The following is a 20,696-nucleotide window of genomic DNA, read 5'->3' on the forward strand; positions in this document are numbered from 1 at the left end:
GTTTTCCAGGATCAAGCCTGGCATGCTTTCAGTAAACTGGTAATAGCAAAAGGACCCAAGAGTAATTGGGGCTTCCTCTGTCCCTTTCTATGGACTAACTCCTTAAAAATAAGGTATGGCACATGCCTACAATGGGACACTGATTGGCAAAGGTACTTGACCTGCTACAGCAGAGCTATGACATGGACTGACCTTAAAAATGTCATGGTAAGTGAAACAAGTGAGACACAAAGAACACATATTTAGTAATTCCTTTTAATGTGAAATGTTCAGAGTCAACAAATCCATAGAGGCAGAAGTCGGATGGGTGCTTGTGGCAACTGAAGGTGGGCATCGGGGAAGGACTGCCAATTTCTTGAGGAGTGAGGAGCAGCAAAATGTTCTACAATTAGATTGTGATGAAGCAGCACAACCTGTGAATTATACGGAAACACACTGAGTGGTACACTAACAGTAGTGTGTGAATTTAATCTTAGTAACACTGTTTGCTTGTTTGTCTGTTTGTTTTAGTGCATGTTTGTGATACAGGCTGAGGTTCATTTGGGTAAACTGATACATGCATTTAACGTATCTTGATCTTTTTCTATCCCATTACTCACTTCTGCCTTTCCTCCTCTGCCCTCACCTTCCTTAGCTCCAAAAGCCTACATCCTGGCTTCCTACCACCTCTCCAACAAAGCAGTTTTTAAAGCTGCCCCTGCCTAGGTAGTTGACCCTGGGTGAGGAACCTCTGGCTTCATCCCTGGAGGGAGAGACTTTTTTTTTGTCCTTCTTCCCTGCCACTCATTTTTCTCCTCTACTGGTGGCTGTGGAAATCAAACCTTTTCTGCAGTTCACTCATGTGGAGAGAAATGCACCACGGTAACAGCACCCCATTAGTTCCAAGGAGGAAGGCACTTTCTTAACACATCAACTCCTGGATCTCCTCCAAGCCCTTGAGCCCAGGCTTTGAAGAAAGCAACACCCTTCTTTTCAATTAAGACTCCAAATACTTTGAATTAAGGAGAAAGAGCCCTACCCCAATAAATTTTCATTTTTTAAAAAGTGACTTGCTTACCATTTTCCTAGCACCCAGTTGCTGACTCCCAGGTGTGCTTGAAGTTTTGTCTTGGGACGGCTGGCCTCCCATCAGGGAAAGGTGGACACTGCTATTGTCAGGGAGTCACCAGGCTTTTGAAAAAAATCATACTTTTAAAAGTATGTTTATAAACTAAAATAATTAACTTATAAAAGATATTGAAAAGCTCTAGGCAAGTGCAGTGGTACACACTTGAAATCCCAGCACTGAGGAAAACTGAGAAAGAGCAAAATTCCCCCTGGGCAATGATAGTGAGACGCTGTCTCTCAACATGAAGCAACAGAAAGGGCTGGGGATGTAGCTCAGTGCTAACACAAGCCTGGGTTCGATCCCCAGGACTGAAAAATCACTGACTCTACAAACTTAACAAGGTCATGTCTTTGTTACTTTTTACTCATCGCTGAAACAAAATACCAAAGTTGGGAAAGGAAAGGTTTATTTCTTATAGTTTTTGGAGGTTTCAGTCCATACTCAGTTGGCTCCAAGGCAGGGTGGCATGGCGGGACCACAGTTCATGGAGGCTGCAAATAGCAAGGCAGAAACTGGCAAGAGAGAGAGAGACACCTTCTTCCTGCCATTACAATATATTCTGGCTCCATCCCTAGGCCGGTGTAACACTCACACCCCCAATCCAAGGGCTAGACAATGAACCAATCACAAATGCATGATACGAAGGCTTGGGGGCCACCAACATAAACCATGACGGTCGTGAAAAACAAAAGAGGCCTGACACACTGTCACAGACCAGAGGAACCCAGAGAAACAAGATGGCCAGTGGCTATGGGGAATCCTTGATCAGAGAAAGGACATTCATGGGAAACCAGTGAAATCCAAGTGAGGTCTGGAGTTCAGTTCATGGTGACTCACCAGCTAGACTCCCTGGGCCCACACCCATGCCCACACCACGGGAACAGAAGACTCCTGTGCAGAGCAGGCTCGATGAGGGGCAGATACTCTGCCCTCTCCCTCTATAGCAGTTCTGTGTGCCTAAAATTACTCCAAGGTAAAACAGCAAAATGCAAAATAAATATAAGCTATACACAGACATGAGACTATTCAAAGCATGTGTGTTGTTATCTCATTGGCCTCATCCCGTCACTTCTCCTGAAGGCCTTCTGCACTGTCAAGTGTAAGAGCCAGATCTTTCTCTCCTGCCACCTGAGCCCCACCTGAGCCCTCTGGGCCACCCTGCTCGTTTTCTCTCCATCCTCTGAAAGAGCTCCCTTCTCTGCTTTCCCTTGCAAGTCTTCACCCAAAGAGGAAGCCAAGCAAAACTGACACACCATGGCCTCTCGTTTTGACATGAGTCAAGATCTGGTTATCAGAATGACTTCTTCTGACTCTGCCATTTCATCACACACATTTACTCACACATACATGTACCTTCAAGCAAGAGCTGTTTAATACTACAAGTATTATGCAATCCATTTGCTTTTTAGCAGAGTCTTCTACAGGTGAAACCATTCCCCCACCAACAACCTGCAGTCTTTGGGCTGACACCAAGCACTCACAGTAGTCCTGTACTTTCATCCTTTGGAGCACATCACTTGTTTGAAGGGATGAGACAGTAAGGCTCACAGCTATAAGATGCATCAGATGCATGGACACTGCGTTTCTCAGCACACAGGTCAAAAGAAAACACTCAGCTGAAATGTCAGCATCTGTCTTCTCATTACCAGAAAGACATTTACTGTTAAATCACTTTTCCCACCAGTTTTTACTGTGTCTGGTGGGAAGGATTTTTCCAGTTCTATCACAGCACAGAAAATATCATACTGGTAAGGATAAAAATTTTAACATCACTGATTCCTGGAAATCACTATCGATGTGATCATATTCTTTTACCAGACTAGCACAAAACTTAAAAATATGGCAAACTCCTAAAATTCCAGGCTGACTAGAAAGATTGTAAATCAGTGAGAGACACAGATTAGAGGACACGTCTTTTTAAAGATCCACGGGAATTATGATACACAGTACCAGGATTTTGTGGTGGTGGTAGTTGTCGTTATTGGTGGTGGTGGTGGTGGTGCATGGGGGATTCAACCCACTGAGCTGCATCCCCAACCCTTTTTAATTTAGTTTAAATTTTGAGACAAGGTCTTACTAAGTCATTAGATAGACCAGATTTGATTCAATTTTGGATGCTCTTCCTTCATTGTCATTTCCACTTTCTTAATTTTAAAAGTCCAAGTCCTTTTTTAAAGTTGAGAGATAGAAAACAGGAAGGAAAAATGAAAGAGATGCCTAGGTGTTGGATCAATTCCCCAAGACGAATGTAATTACTATGCACAGCAAATATATATGAATAAAAAGAATTTTTTTGAAAGACTAAAGAACGGTAAACTTTCCATTTCCTCTCCTACATTCTTTGCACTTCTTTTAAACCTGGCTTCCTTAGATCTGCAGACAGTCTAAGGTCAATTTAAATATGGAACAATCTACTGTCACAAGTGACCTACTTCAAGCTCAGTGATATTTTCCTAGACGTTTCACAGGCTGTTTAGCATAACCACTAGTGTTTCCTCTAATGCTGCCTGACTTTCCCAGGTGAATTGTCTAGAGAGGAGAGGGCCAAGGCTCCCAGCCAGATCTTCTAACACTACAGCTGATTTTGCCAATTCTCTGCAAACTTCCTTTCTGCTTCTTTTACTTTGGATTAAAAAGAAAAAGGCAAAATGCTAGAATGTGTTGAAAGGATAAAGTAATGTCATAGTTTTCAAGGAAAAAGCATTCAGAATCACAAAAAGGCCAAAGAGAAATTGATAATAATAGCTATCAGTTAAAGTAAAGCAACTATTTGACTACTATGTTAAGTTCTATTTATTTTGCAATCTGGTTGAGGCAAAGGTCATGCTTTCAAAGCAAGACTGAATTTATATTTGAACCCTAAATTCTCTTCCCTCAGCAACTCTTCTGTCCCTGTTGCTTTAGTATTGTAAGATAGGAAAGCAAGCAGAGAGCAAACATAGTATTACCTTAACATTTAGTGCCAGAAACACTCTGGGAGAGAACTGCTTTTATAGCAAATGTCATGGATAAGCACATTGAAAAGAGACTGCTGAAATGCTTTGCATTAGCATATCTATAATTCCAGTATTCTGGGTGGCTGAAGCAAGAGGACCACAAGTTCAAGGCCAGCCTGAGATCTTGTCTCAGAATAAAAAAGGGCTGTGGATATAGCTCAGTGCTACATCCAATAATTTCGGTTCAATTCCTACTACTGAAAAAGAAAAAAGCAATAGAGGCCTGGCTGTTATGGGAGAATAGGAAAAAGAAAGAAGAGGGGCCAAGTGGATATGCCCCAGCCCAGAGGGCCCTGGGCTATGCCAAACCCTTGGGGAGAAAGGCAGTAGGCCTTGTGGAACCCCTACCATCTTCAGACTGGTGAAGGCAGAACCCGAGGAACAAAGAAGTCCCTGTCTGCACCACATAAGTGTAGGATAGCCAGTGGGGAGTGGGACGGCCAGTGTTTGGCCAGTGGGCTGGGCTGTGTGGTTTACAGGACTTGGCCAGGTAACAGAGAAGTCCAGACTTTCTGTATCCAGTATGACCTGGTCACACAGGTCAAAAAGCAAGTGCATAGAATTCCTGGTAGCTTTCATATTCTCCCTCTTCTTTTGTTCTCTGTTTGCTTCACACTTTAAGCCTTGTTATTAATACTCTAGAGCTCTCAAGGAGGAAACTACCAAGAGGAAGGCCCCAGTAATGACACAAAAATCCCCCTAAGTTGAGAAATGTTTAAGAGTAGATTTAATGTATAAAAATTCCCATGCAATAGAGAAGGAAGGAGCTTATAAATAACCTACCACAGCCCTTCCCGGTGCAGTCATTAACCAGAGCCCAAGGAAGCCAAGTGGCCAACCTCAAATAAGCCAGCTGTCTAGCATGGGAACCAAATCTGCTGCTCTTCAGTTGGGGAGCAGAGGAAGCCGAACATACCCACTTCTTTACATAATTGTCCCTTCAGTGGGTGCTCCATCACCGCTGCTTCCCCGTGTAAGAAGTGAGATGTTCCTCCAAAATCCAGCTGTCTTTTTTGTTTTGCATAAACATGACTTCTGGAAGGAGCTTACAGGGACAAAACAGAAATGGGACCCAACCCAAAGCTCAGTGGCTCCATGGACAGACAGCTAAACAAAGAAAAGAAAAGAAAATCTAGAAATGAGGAAACTTTAGGGGAGATGCCTGTTATTTGAACCTGGGTGAAATTAGCAAAAGTCATCCTGAAAATGTTCATTGTAATGTTGGCCTTCCAGTTTGCACATATTTTCTGATCTTATGAGGTCCCCTACCCCACACCCGACTCAGTGACTACACATGATCCCCTGAGTTATCTCATTTGACCTGTGGCGCTTTGGCAGAATGAAGGATTCCAAACACGGCCACACCCTGAGGTCGGGAGCCCACCAGTGATTCCTTACGTGGCAGAAGGAACTTTGCAGACATGATTAAGGTCCTGGAAATGGGAAGATTGTTACAATGGATAATCTTGACAAAATAAAAATAAAACAGACAGAGATCCGACTACAGAAGAGGCAGATGAGATGCGACCACTGGAGGAAAGCTGGAGAGAAGCTAGAGGGGGGCGGGAAACAGATTCCATCCTCAGAACTTCCGGAAGGAGCCGGAACTTCCGGCCTATAACACTCCAAAAGAATAAACAGGTATGGTTTTAAGCCAAGTTTGTATTTATTTGACAGAATGCAAGAGGCAACTAATGCAAGTGGTAAATGTGGTTGTTTTAACATATAGAAACCATCAGAGGAGGAGTGACACCTGGGCTGGGTTGCTGTCCTCATGTCTGGCTGTGTGGCCTCGCTCAGTCTGTTTGTAACCTACTCTACATTATGGAGCGGCTAAGTCGGCACCCATTCACGTACAGGAACACCTCAGGTCACAAACACAAACAATTCAGCTCACAAACAAAAAAAGCCTTCAGCACAATTTTGCCTCCCTTCACAATCTCTGTTTCAGATGACAAACCTGACCACAGCCACCTTCCTTGCACAACCACAAACAGAATCTTTTCTAAAATCATAAGACACATTAAATTCATAAACTGACGCATCACTGTACCTATATTTTGTGATGAGAACACCTGAAATCTCTTCAGCCATTCTCAAGCATCTGATAATTATTAACAGGAGTCATCAAGATGTACAAGAAATCTCTTGAATCTATTCCTCCTGCACAGTGGAAATTCTGTCTCATTTTACCCACATAGGTACTATTTTAAACTGTGAACAAATTAAAAACATCAACAGCTTTCGGCCTCATAGATTCTTCTTGTGAACTTTAGCAGAAAAGAAACACTAGACCTGAATGTCTATGTTCCCCCAAAATTGGTGTGTTGAAATCTAACCCCCGTCAGGCTGGGGATTTAGCTCAGTGGCATAAGCTCCTGCCTGCCAAGCATAAGGTCATGAGTTTGATCCTGAGTACACAAAAAAAGAAAGAAAGAAAGAAATCTAATCCCTATCGTGGTGACATTAGGAGATGGGACTTTTGAGAGGTCATAAGGCCTCTCTCGACATGAATGGGATTAATGTGATCATAGAAGAAACCCCAAAGAGCTAGCCAGTGCTCTCTACCACGCAAGCACACAATGAGAAGGTACCATCTCTGAGAAATGAACCCTCACCACACACCCTGAGCCTTTTCTGCTAACGTTTTGATTCTGGACTCCTCAGCCTCCCAAACTCTGAGTAATAAATTTCATTGTCTATAACTTAGCTGCTTCATGGTATTTGTTATAAAGACCCAAGTACACTAAAGCAAAGAGAATCACAAAGTTAGGCTACTCTGTGTCTTACAATTCTAGATCTTTCTTTTGAAACACTGGTATCAGATCCACTGCTCTGGGACGGAGAGACTGTATCTCATCAGTTAAAGGTATAGAGGTTTACATCCAACCAGATTCTTCCTGCTAAGTGAGCTTTCTGACCTCTGTTTTGGGATCCACACCTCAAGCCTGGCCTCCACAGCACCCTTGAGAGAAAGGACATTCCCTTTATGAAGGCTTGAAGGCCACAGACCACTCGGCACTGGCCCATGCCAAGACTGCTCATTCATCTCTGTATCCTGCCAGCTTTTAAACATAAATGTCCTGGTAAAAACTCTGTAGAGTAGTGATGTTTTGATTCCTTTCCACATTGCTGGGACAAAATACCCAATATTTGAAGCTTAAGGAAAGATTCATTTTGGTTTGTGTTTTAGAGCCCTTTCGCAGTCAGCGGTACACTCACCTCATGACAAGCAGGAAGCAGAGCGTTAGGGAAGGAGCCAGGCAGTGAGACGTCTTTCAGGGTCACATCCACAGTGACCCTTCCCTGCCAGCTCCTCACAGAGTGTCAGTCATGGAGCCCCACAATACAACCACCTGCCACATGCATGAAGTTGGGGGGAACATTTTCAAACTAAGCCATAAGAGGTGGTGATGGTGAAAGGCGTTTGTTACAGAACAACAAGCTAAGGAGGCCGCACAGCAGACCTTTCTACTTCTCCACGTCATATGAAGTTCTCCCAATGGACCTGGAGGCAGTAAAGATTACTCTCTTGATGCTGGAAGAGGAAAATGAGAAGGAAAATATTGATGTTTCTTGACAAATAAGAGCAATGTGCGACCACAGGCCCAAGAACCTGTGTTTTGTTTCATTCATCCTTCTCACTGTTCAAAGCACTTAAACAACTGCACCTACATGGTCCCTAATAGAAGCAAACACTGTCCTTTAAAAAAAAACAAAACAAACCAATGGTGAAACTGAGTCAAGCAGCAGCTACGACCACAGAGCTTATTCCTAACAGTGCACAGTCGATGTGTTTTGTGCCTGTTGTTTTGCTTTCTCTTTTGTTTCATAAGTAATTTTAGCACCCAGTAGAGTTTTCCGTTTTCAAAGAATATCCATTTATGTAGGTTTTAGCCCTCTAGACTGTAATCTGTAGTTTTTCTAAGTAAAGCTAGTGTCAAAAGTTGAAATTGCTTTTCTCAAATCCTGGCTTTCCCCCTGCGGACAAAAAGCAATGAGCTGGAGGGTTGTGCAGACTTTTGGAGAATTAAGAGGGTGTGAGCTGCTGTGAGATGATTTTCTGTCTGTCCCGCAAATCCTCCTGCATATAACACTAAAAAAGTCATGGAAGCCAGGGATGGTGGTGCACATCATAAATTCAGTTCTTTGAGCCCCTGAGGCAGGAGAATCACAAGTTCTAGCCCAACATGGGCAACTTAGCAACTTAGTGAGACCCTGTCTCAAAATAAAAAGAAAAAAATTGAATAAATGAAAAAACTTGGGATGTAAGTCAGTGCAAATGCCCTGGATTCAATATTTTGTATTGGCCCTTCCCCCAAGAAATCACAGAATACAAGCAATCCATGCTGCTGATTAAGCGTCGTTTGATCAGTTGAAGGAACAAGATTGTTTTCTACCAATGAAGACAATGGGAGTGTAGGAGTGAGGATAGGGGTGTCTCAGCCTGGAGAGATGCTGTAACAAAAGCTTCCAGACAGAGAGTAAGGGGCCCCTGGGCATCCTGGAGAAGAGGTCACTCCTCTTCTATCTCCCAACCAGTGGATAGCTGACCACCACCAGGCAGAGGCTGACACAGTTGGTAAAAGAAGAAACCAGTGGTTCGAAGCTGGGCTCTCTGCTGAGGAAGAGGTAGCATTTCAGATGCCTGTGGGCCTTGCAAATCTGAGAAGACGCCTGACCAGTGTCCAGCAAGCTGCCTTCTAAACCATGCAACCTGGGCTTAAGGGGAGGGGAAGTCCTTTCTCCCCTTAGATGTGAAATAGTTTCTTATTCCCAGGATTTCTTTTCACTGAAAGTAACTCTAGAGATATTTTGTAGCTGGTCCAGGATTTCACTTGTCCCCTGATCTGTGCAGGTATTGACCCTGAGTATCCTGCTGGGCTGTCTGCGGGAAGCCTGGCCACCCCTCACCTCTGCTCCTGAAAAGCAGAGGTGGATAAAGGGACAAAGCCTTGTGCCTACCTTACAGCAAACTAATAAGTGCTTGAAGGAAATCTCCTTTGAGCTTCTTTCACCAACTTTTATTCTTTCTGGAAATAAAGTGGTAATATTAGCTGGACTCGGAATGCAGTCTTAGCTCACAGCACCCTACAAACACATTATATACGGAGTAGGGACATCGTGGACTGACCACACCCCGGCTGTGGGCGGTTGGCTAGTGTGCAGTCCCCTGGTATCTGTCTGTCCGAGGCCGGACCTTGCTTCTGTTCAGAAGAGCATTGCTGAACTTGACACAAGATCTCACCAAGTCACAGCGTTGCTCAGACCAGACCTGAGCCTCTGAGAGCTGGACCCCCAAGCGTGGGCCACACGTCATCGGCCTCTGCCTCTGCATCCGTTCTCCTCGCAGTTCCGAGGGGATTCATGGGAAATGCAGATCTCCCCAGTTGCTCCTGCGGTGGCTTCCGTCAGCCTCAGAATAAGCCCAAGCCCCGTACAAGGTCCGGGGGCTCCTCCCATCTCTGCACTGGGTCTCCTGACACGTTCCGCTTTCCTCTTGTTCCCTGGCCATGGAGCAGTAGCTGTGGCCTCCGTCCTTTGGCGTACGCTTGCTCCCTCTGTTTATCTCCCAGACCAATCATCCTAATTTCTACCCCAAATTCACATCCTCCCAGGAGCCCCTACGGCATGTCCAGGTGCTCCCTCCTTACTGCGTTTACAGCTTTTGACCACCAGGTAGCAGCACGGCGCCGTGGTTGAAAGCTCCATGTCCGGAGCCAAATTGCCTGACCTCAAATGAGGTCTCTGCTAGCAGCTAATTCAAGTCCTTCATTTTTCACTTACTGCCTCTGTGTGCTGCATTCGCCTGATCTGTAAAACGGAGGTAATAAGAGCATCTGCCTCATAAGATGCATGTGTGAATTAAATGAGCTAATCTATGAAAAGGGCTCTGAAGTTCCTGTGGTTAAAGCGCTGGATATGAGATGGGAGCTTACACCCTTACTTTCTGTGCTCCTGCCTGTCTCTTCCCGCAGACTGGGACCCATCTTCCACGTTTAAACACGAATAACAGAACCCACCTGTCAGATCCCACCCCAAATCCTAGCCACTGGGGAGACCTGTGAGGCGCTGTCTCCAGCTAGTTCTGTTCACCCACTCCTGTTTCAAAGTCCTGGTTCACTGCTGACCGGAGGTAAAGTTTGAAGGGCCTTCACCCCACAGACCAGGTCCACAGGGCTCTCGGGACAGAGCCCGGGCGTCCTGCCGTCCCCTGGGGAGAGGGCCCTGTACTCCCTTCCCTGCCCCACCGCTTATTCCCACCTGGGCTGTGTTTTCACCGTGGTTTCTCTCCAAGAGGCGCCCACTCCCTCTCCGACTGGCAAACTCCTACCCTTCTTCGACACCCAGCTCACAAACTGGCTTTTTTTTTTAAGTTCACAATGCTGGGGATCAAATCTGAGACTTTGTTCATGCTGGTCATGTGCTCTACCACTGAGAAACATCCCCAGCCCAGGAACTATTCTTTGACAGGGAGTTTCCTCCACATCTTACTTCCTCCAACACTCAAATTATTTTCTACATTACAAATTGTAGAGCTCTATTATACAATGTGACCACTATGGTTAATAACAATATATTATTGGGGAAAAAAGCAAATTATTGCCCAGTCTCTAATCATTGGTGTCACTATCTGACTTTTATGAAATGATTTTCATATAGTTACTACACATTATTTATTTCTTTATGCACTGATTTATTTCTTTATGCAAATACCTCATTTTTCTTCCATTGAAACAACCATGTTGGGAGTCAGGAACAAAACAAGAAGTTTGACCTCAAAGTTGGTTATAAATAGCTGTGAGTTCCTTTTCACTACTACCCTTTCCAGAAAGGAAGAGATCACATGAAGTGATCTGTGACTGTGAAGATATGCTTCTGGTAGATCCTGGAGATCTCCAGCCCCGCCCCCATCACTTGAGTGACAGCAGGGGAGGCGGGCAGGAGCCCCACGTGGCAAACGCCATTGGCCCACAGAAGTACAGGGAATAATGCCACAGCCATTGCTTTGTGCCAGTGGACTTTGGGGCGCTTTGTATTATAGCGATACGCCATTTCTCATGTCATGACTTAATTAGTTAATTCTAACTCATCTGATTAATTCTTCATTAACGTCTAAAATTTTTTCTGAAGAATTCTATTTTTAGCTTATACAGCTACCCTGGATTTGAACTGAATAAGGTTGTTTTGTGCTGGTCTATAGTCTACGGAGGGAAATAGATACTTCAGCAGACTCAACATATCTAGACAAGGCAAAACTGGACATCCACCCAGACAGGAGGGAAATTCTGGTCCTTCTCTGAACCTCGGGCCTGGGAAATTATCTGAGCCTGTTAAAATTACCCTGAGTTGAATGTAAATTCTTAGCAACTTGACTCTATGCCCACCAATCTTGTATTGAAATGGAGAAAAACTGAAAGCCAGATGATAACTCTTTACATAAAGAAGATATTAAATTTCTCTTTGTAATGTGCTTGCTAGGGAGAAAATGCCATTTCATTAGATTAACTATATTAATAATTTTTCAGAAATAAAAATATCTATGTGCTCAAAATCTAAAAATGAGATTGTAGCCATGGGTAAAATCTAAATGTCTGGCTGGCCAAGTAACAAGCTATGACTGATCATACGAAAGGAACAGACAAGGTCGTCATTTCCTGGTAGCCAGAAACCAGACCTTGACAGTCAAAATATATCACACACATCTCTAAGAACTTTTGCATTCTAATGGCACTACTGCATTCCTTAGATTAGGAATAAAACCCAAACCATATGGAAGTAGTCACCAATCACTCATTCATTCATTCATTTAGTCAATGAATCTTTTGCATCACTTTTCCCTATACAAGCTCTGAGGATACAAACTAGATAGCCATAATTGCATAGTAGGCCCCAGACCAATCAATTTCCAGAGAAATACTATGTAAGTGAAACTGGGATAAAATACCTGAACCTAAAATTTAAAGAAAGACTTATTTTGATTCATGGTATCAGTGAGATCAGTCCATGGTTGGCCAACTCCAAGGCAAAAACAGCATGGCAGAAGGGTGTGGTAGAGAAAAGCTGCTCACTTCATGATGGAGAGGAGACGAGGGAGGACATGGAAGAAGAATGCACCTTTTGGGTCACACTGCCCAATTACTCTACTTTTCCAGTCACCCCCCACCTTGTACCAGCACATTTATCTATGAACTCATCTATGAATTAGTCCACTGGTGAACATATCACCTCCATGATCCAGTTGACTTTCAAAAGCCTTGTGTCTAAACCTGAACTATTGGGGGAACATTCTAGATCTAAACCATTCCAGACACTGACACCCACTGTATTTGTTTCCTTTTGCTGTTATAACAAATTACCATAAATTTAGCAGCTTCAAATGCAGATTTATTATCTTATTATCCTGGAGGCCCAGACTCTAAAATAGGCCTCTACTAGAAGTTTAAGTGTCAGCAGGAACACACACCTTCCTGAGCCTATTTCCTTGTCTTTTCCAGCTTTCAGAGTTTTCCTACATTATTTTAACACTGCCTGTGTCATCAACCTGCTCCTCTGTCTCTGACCCTTCACTGCACCTATTTTAAGGATCATTGTGATTACATTAATGGAGTCAGATACTGCACAATAATCTCCTCCTCTCAAGATCATTAGTCTCATCTGTAAATCCCTTTTGCTACAGAAGTGACCATATTCCCAGTTGAGAGGTTGTAAGTGAACACTTCCATGCCACTTGTCTGCCTACCACAGCCACCCAACATACAACATTCAGCAGACACAGGACAGAACACAAAAATGTTTATAGCTATGAATGACCTGCAGGAAAGGCAGGAAGAGTGAAAACCCTTTTCATCTCTTGTACATTCTGGCAGCATTATTCCAAAAATTCTGATCATTTAAGCCTATACCAGTGGACAGCTATTTTGAAGAGCGCAAGAAGTCTCTGGCTACGACAGCCATTAGTGACTTCCCTATTGTCTGGTTTTGAAGACCTAAATCGCCTTCCTCATTCTGTTCAGATCAGTTTTATACTGTGTTTTTTTTTTTTTGGTATTAATTCTCTATTCTCTTCCATGTCTATGTGAAGACATGGACAACTATTTGGAAGAAAACAAGAGACAATATGATAGATAGTGAAAATCTGAGGTCATCTAGCTTTGAAATTTATATTCCTTACATTGTTTTCTTATGTCCTAGTTTGTTCTGTTTTGTTGTATTTAATTTTATCCCCTTTAAAATAAAAATAAACAATGTCACATCAAAAAACAAAAGCCTACACCATTGCCTATAAATGCATTTTATCTAGGCACTAAGGTGATTGGTAGGCAAAAAGCCAAAGGGCTACATCTGAGAAATATCACTCTAAATAATAACAAATGCTATAAAATACCTCATGTGATTGAATCTAAGACCATCACCATATTTAAATCTCTAAGGTGCTTATCATAGGAACTTACATTACTCTTTTTAATACAAGCAAAAACCATGTGATTAATTTACTGAGACTGTCATGCATTAGCTTACTGTATAAAGTATCAATAGTTTACTTCCAGCTGTTAAGAAATTTGTTTAAGTCTTACAGGCATGCATCAATGAAAGACATTACTTAGCTGCATTGACAGTAATTTTAGGTGTGTTCTATTTTTGGATTGTGAAATGAATATAGGTTTAGGTAAAGTGGTAGATATCCAGATGTGTGCATTTTTTGTAATGTGGTTCACTTCAGCACCAAAATTACAAATACCTTTAAAAAAAAAGAAAGAAAGAAAAGAAAAATAGGAATCTACTACAATGTCACAGCAAAGTTTCAATTATAGAAATCATAAGAGCCAGAGATAAACAACCCCAACATCTTCAGCCCCTTTCTCTCCAATGCCTTTCAACTCATGAGAGAGAACCTGTCTCTCTCCATACTTTCAGAGCAACCCCAAACTCCCAAAGAACTTGGTCTAGATTTCTTCTCTCAGGAGTCCAACTATTCTCTTACTTGATCTAGTTCTTTCCTGTCATCCTTACTAAATATAGATTGCTGTCTTTCTGGGTTTCTTTCCATTCTACACTCAGAGATGTGAGGACAAACTCAAAATCTTGGGGTACAGCGAAGCCTGTGCATATTTATACATGAAGAACAGTTACCTACATAACATACTAAAATACACTATAAGACATGTGGATAGTCACATGTACTGCCATAGGGAAGACCCCATTTCAGCAGTAGAACCAGTGAGATGCAATCGGCTAAGTGCAAGAAAGCAAGGAATCTTCCAGGTTATTTGTTTTGTTTGTTTGTTCGCTTGTTTTTGGTATGGGAATTGAATTCACAACCTCAAGTTTGCCAAATAGACACTTATGCCACTGAGCTAAACCCCCGGGTTATTTGTTAATGCTGGGTTACAGCTGCACACACAAACACAAATATATACCAATTCACAAAATATCGTAAATACAAAACATTTAGTAGGGACTATCACCTGAGTTAATCATTTAAGAAGTCACTCTGCTCTCTGTAAATGTCATATCTGAGGAAACAGCCTAAAAGATCTGCTAAGAGCAATTATTAGGCTCTCTCTTCCTTGGATCTGGTGTATTTTACTCTGTGTAATAAGTGCAAGGGCCCAAAGTCATCACAGAAGTGCTTGATGATTCCCATGTGAGCCACTAACATTTATTTTCCCTGATTATTACTCAAGTGATTAAGTAATAATCACACATCCCTCTCTTTACCAAGACTTCTGCAGAATGTCACAAAAAAGGTCCAGTCCTGCATATTCGTGTTGACATTCCTTCCAAAGTAAACAGTTCCCACCAAAGAGTAAATTATGAAATGAAGATCTGGGGTCATTTGTGTACTGCAGGGGATGAGAACAAGAAGATACACCAAGAAACAAGCCCTCCCTGCAAATCGGCACCATGCGCAGGCCTCTGGGGGGACAGCCAGATCCAGCCCTTTCCAGTGAGTGGGCTGGGAACTGTACGCCTATACACACCGCTCTAAGTGACCAACTGATCCAGAGAAACACAGTCTGCAATGATGGCTATTGAGGTAAAATACAACTTAATGCTTGTAGTGTTCAGTGTTTCACTGACTTTGCAGGTCTAAAGTTGGTAGCCTGATCATCTATACAGAGGATAACAATACGCAATGTAGCATCTATTGAGGAATCTCCTTCTAAAAGTGGTGGCCATTATCAATACCTTATCATTTTGTTTTGAAGTCCTGTATTATTTTCACTGGTTTTCTTGGGGGGGAGGGTTGCATTTTATTCTGTTTTGTCTTGTTTGATTTTATTATATCTGATAGCATGAGCAACTATTTCAAAGATAACAAGATATATTATGGTAGCCATTTTGGATTTACTGTTATCTTATTTTGAAGTCTTTTATTGCATTCATTGTTTTGTTTTTATTGGTTCTGTTCCATTCTGTTTTGTTTGATTTCTACTATGTCTGAAGATATCTACAGCTATTTTGGAGACACCAAGAGACATTATTATGCATTGTTGACTTCCTGTGTCACTTATACTGGTTTATTTTTATTGGCTTTATTCTGTTTTGTTTTGCTTGGTTTTATTCTCTTTAAAATAAAATTTTAAAAAAATGAAAATTTGGACCATCACCTTAGAGTTAAAAGTGGTGTTACTTCTGCTGTCAAATATTTCATAGAAGTAAGTTTGAAAAAGAAAGAGAACACTGGAATCACTTCACCCAGTGAAAGGCACGCATCTTCACCTCTCTCTAGCAACCTAATACACAGAATGGGAACAGTGGCAGCAAGCCACCAAGGATGACTTTAATCCTCACCACTGCTTTGAGCTAGGCCTGTAAGAACCTTTTCCTGGGCCCCAGCCAACTGCCTCTCGCTGGGTCACAAGCGTTTGGCACCATCATCCGCCCATGATGCAGGGAGCCAGACAGGGTTTGCTCTTGTCTCTACCTGTGAAGTCCAGTTCCCGGGCAGCAGGCTCAGTGTTAAGTGCTGCTGTGGTGGTGTGACGGAGGCTTAGCCCAGGAAAGTCCACAGGCAACAAACTCGTCTTCTGAGTGAAAGACATGCCCTGGCAACGTGGTGGTGAAAGCATGTAAGTTTTCATTAACTGTTTCTAAAAATAAGGTTTTTGTCTTTGCCAAAAGACTAGAACAATTATTTCTGTCTTATGAAAATAAAAGAAAAGATTTAGCTAACACTATGTTCTTTTACCAACTACCACTTTATTTCACATACATATATACAAATTTTTTTCTTCAAGTGCAGAAATAAAGAAAGAATAACAAGGAAAGTATAGTCAGCATAGTCAGCAATGAGACTCAGACAGATAAAAAGAGTCTGTCAAGACTCTTCCTGCTTTCTAACTCCAATAGTAGTACTTGCACAAATATGCTCACCATTAGATATAAGTATTTCACTCAATAATGGGACGCATATAGAATGGTGAGACCACAAGACTGCATGAATTAGTAACATGATATCCATCTAAACCTGTGCAACTACACTATGATTACTCATGCAATGACCAAAATCATCTGATGGTGTACTTCTTGAAATGTATCTTCTCATTAGTGGTTCAGGACAATAAAGATACAGAGTTCTGGTTTGAATGCTGGAGACAGACCTTAGCATAAGATGACACAGAAGCAAGTGAATAACCTTCTGGCAAAATCTCAAAACAAGAAGTTATAGATTGTCTCAGGGAAACTCAAACCATTTTCACTTTTATTTGAATAGAGAAAGTTTTCTCTAGTGGTTAAAACCTTGAGAAGAAAATGACACAAAAGAAGAAAAATAATTCCTAAATATATAAGAAATGTCTAAGGTCTGGAGGTGCAGTTCAGTGGTGTAGTGCCTGCCTAGCATACAAGAGGCCCTGAGTTCCATCCCCTAGCCAAGGCAAATAATCAAGTACTCAACAATAGAAATAAATAAGTCATCTGGGTTTGGTAGCTCACAGCTGTAATCCCAGCACTTGGGAGCTTGGGGTAGAAAGATCGTTGCGAGTTCGAGACCAACCTATGCTACGAAGTGAGCTCAAGGCCAGCCTGAACTGCACAGAGAGACCCTGTCTCAAAAAGACAATAAATAAATAAATGTTTCTATTGATGAATTTATGTGGATCACCTAGAACCTAACTTTCCCAGATTGTCAAAAAATGAGACAGCGAATGGGGAGGCTGGAGATTTATCACAATGTAGATAAGGGTCATACTTTCGAATTTTATCTACATTTCTTTGGCAAAATCTGAAATTTATTTTATTTTGAGCATTCCTTGAGTCAATTTTTTACCATTCGTCAAAATAAGGCAGGCAAAAGCATGGAAGAAACTAGGAGCGAGAGAACTTTGAATAAAGGCAGTCATGGACATTTTTCCAGCTGGAGGAAAACTATTCAGGAGAGATCAATAGGAACTAACAAGGCTGAATTCTGGGAGGCCTGGAAAAGAAAATGAATGGCCAGTGCTTTTCTTGGCTGCAGTGATCTGTTTGATTATTGGCTTGCCTGCTTATATTTGTTAAAATGTTTTTATTTTAGTCCATATCTGTAGTACATAATGCTTGCATACCTTGTATGGAATTGGCGCATGTATGTAACGCATCATAATTCCTCTCTGCATCCCATCCCTTCCCCTCCCTCCATCTCTCCATCCTCTTCCCATTTAAGAATGCGCTATCTCCCAGCTTCCTACTCTCTATATTTTATTCTTTCTTTATCATTTAGGTTTCTCATAGAAGCAAAACCACTCTTACTATATCCCATGTCACAGAAGATTTGAGACGGCTTTCAAAAACACATAGTAAGGTCAGAGTTGAAAAGCCAAGGTTAAAGAAAACAGAGGTTTGAAGATCAAAGCCAAAAGAAAAGACTGATACAGAGAAACATACGTTGTGCAGTCCTAGAGCGGACAGAAGGAATGATTCTAAATTTCTTCTTGATCAAAGTAAGATGCAACAAGTCATCAGACCAACTTTCCATTGTGTGCACAGTATCATCAGTTTAGTCAGGTGATTTTAGCAAGGCATCATGCTAAACAGTGAGCCTCACTCAATAAACAAGGACAACTGATTTCTCTTTGGACCCCAAAAGACAATCATAAAGAATATGAATTCTTCTCATTTTTAAATTATTCTTAAAGTGTATCCAAATCAATATGTAGTGATATAAAGGAAGGTCTTGAACATTATTAAACTTTACATAAATGTTAAAATTCTACATCGTGCTTTCTTTGTTCATTTTGTTTCTGAGGACATAGTGGAATTCATTTAATTCTTTGACTGCTAGATAGTATCACATCATAGGAAAATACTACTGTTTACTTAGGAAACTCTTCATGCAAAATGAGTCATATAATGGCACTCAGTACCTTTGTACATCTGTCCTTGTAGAAATTTGAAAATTATTCTGAAACAAGAATTTTAAAATTCAGTTGATGAGTTGGGCCATGTGTACAGCTTATGTTCCAAAGTGGCTGTTATGATTTATATTTTCCACAAGTGTGTGATAGTGTTTCTCTAAACCTTTACTAACCCCTTTCTTTAGACACATGTGTCCCTAATTATAAGGATGTAACAAGGTTTTGAAGGCCCCCCACAGCCACAAAAACCCTATCCACTGAGCCCACCCCAGCTTCAGCTTGAACCCTGGCTTCACAGGTCCAGGTCCGCTCCAGGCACCCCTCTATAGCAAGGCTTAGAAGGGTCCTCATTCAAATTCTGACGAAGTCATTGCAAAGTTTGGCTGGCAAAGTCTGAGCCTGCACTGGAGACGGAGGCTTCCCTGTCTCTTCCCATGGTCAATTTCAGTGCTCAGCTTCCCTGCAGTACCCTGCCGGCACTTTGTGCAGTACCCTTCCAGGCACTCTGCTTGGTACTGCTCAGACATCACCTCTACTTCTTATTATGATGAAAAACCAGCTTAGCTGCTGGTTTCCAGCCCCAGCAGGAGTCCTAGTGGAATTAAGATATAGGAAGAAAATTGCAGGATTTGAGAAATCAGTGAAAATCAGGGACTTTGAAGGCTTTGAAACTGGGATACACATAATGGTTGGAGGGTGTCTGACTCAGCTTTCCCTTCCTTGGACACAGCATTGAACACTTATAACGTAATGGAGTACAGGTTTAATTTGACTCCTGGTTTTGGCCCATGGCAGTGGTCCCCAGGGAAGAAATCTCCAAGTAGAAAGGCATGAGTGAGCGAAGATGCTTAGTTCACAGTGGCAAGGAAGCCAAGCACCAGGAAGACAGCAGAGCACAAGGGGCTAGAAACCAGACAGACAGGACACCAAGGCCAGGACCAAGGCCAGGATGCCGGCACCCACCAGACATACCCAAAAGTGTCCTCCACCTATCCCAGGCATGGATCCCAAAGCCCTAGAGCTGACCCTCCACCCCAGTCCCACAGGAAATGACTACGGATGGGACAGAGAGAAACCAAAGGCAGGAAATGAGGCCATTTGGATGTCCTTGCCTCTCTTTTGAGTTACCTAGGAAGCTTCCGCGTCAGGGCAGAGCAAGTGGGCTGCTGGCAAAAGGAAGATGTACAGACGGACCAGGGCCCCTGGGACTCCATTCCCAATCAGCTGAACTGGTCAAACTCCAGCAGAAACTGACAAACCAACTATGTTGATGTGAGGTTTCAACCAGACCCTATGGGCATGGTAGATGAACTCCACAAGGAAAACACTGAGGATCTGAGCTGGCATCTATGAAGGAGGGAGGTAGGCATGTCAAGAGAGTGGGCCCCTCCTGGAAGAGGATGTGGTACACAGTCTGCACATAATCTCATGACAGTGCTGCTTCTCTCCCCATCCAGTGGGCGCCATGATGGTGCTTCCATTAGAATACAGCCTGAGACACAGATGAATTCTCAGCAGAGTGCTAAGGCGTACAGGCCACAGAGATGCTCAGATGGGCTGCTGCTGTTAGTCTTTTCATAATAAACCCTCAACCTCCTCAATCATGAGCTATATCTCCTATTCTTTCTTATTTTTAACTATTGACATTGACACACTATAGATTACAAACCAAACTCTCCTAGCTCCCACACATGTCTCCAATTACAAATTCCTCCATCCTTTCCCTTTCTTGGAAAACCTGTGCCCAACCACATCCCTGGACCAAAATCTTAGTTACTCCCAAAAACCAATTGAAATGCCACCTCTTTTTTTCCTTTCTGTTCTTTCCAATTCTTTTCATTGTCTTTTGAGACAGGCTCTCCCAATGCAGTTAATGCTATTGAGTTCAGCGTGTAGCCAAGGCTGATCATGAACTTTCAATAATCCTCCTGCCTCAGCCTCCAGAGTGCTAGGATTGCCTCCTTTGAAAGCAGGTCCTGCTCTTCTGAATCACACCCAATCCCCATGCAGCAATGTGCTATCCCTCCCCTCCACAGCACCTAACATCAATGTGGGCCTTTATCATGCTCATTATCACTCTGCACAGTGTGTGAGGAGGCTTGGGGGTCACCTGGGTGTGTGTCACACAGAGTCCTAATAATTTGAGCATTCTCCAAGGCCACATATCAGGGAAGATAACAAGAAGTGGAATGCAAATGAAAATAAAAACAGTGAGATAAAGAAAGGGAGACATTAGGATTATTTTTCAAT

General features: G+C 42.4%; 1 long non-coding RNA gene across 1 annotated transcript; it reads right to left on the reverse strand.

The window, feature by feature from the left end:
• Positions 1-258: 258 nt before the first annotated feature.
• LOC134473132 (uncharacterized) lies at positions 259-10,514 on the reverse strand. The gene is made up of 3 exons (XR_010043233.1): positions 10,369-10,514; positions 1,058-1,170; positions 259-413 (listed from the first exon to the last, which is right to left on the reverse strand). It is a non-coding gene; the product is annotated as an uncharacterized LOC134473132 (long non-coding RNA).
• Between the last annotated feature and the right edge of the window lie 10,182 nt (positions 10,515-20,696).

This window comes from Cavia porcellus, unplaced genomic scaffold, assembly GCF_034190915.1.
Source record: "Cavia porcellus strain 051 isolate PalLab524CR breed Dunkin Hartley unplaced genomic scaffold, mCavPor4.1 scaffold_26, whole genome shotgun sequence".
NCBI classification, from domain to species: domain Eukaryota; kingdom Metazoa; phylum Chordata; class Mammalia; order Rodentia; family Caviidae; genus Cavia; species Cavia porcellus.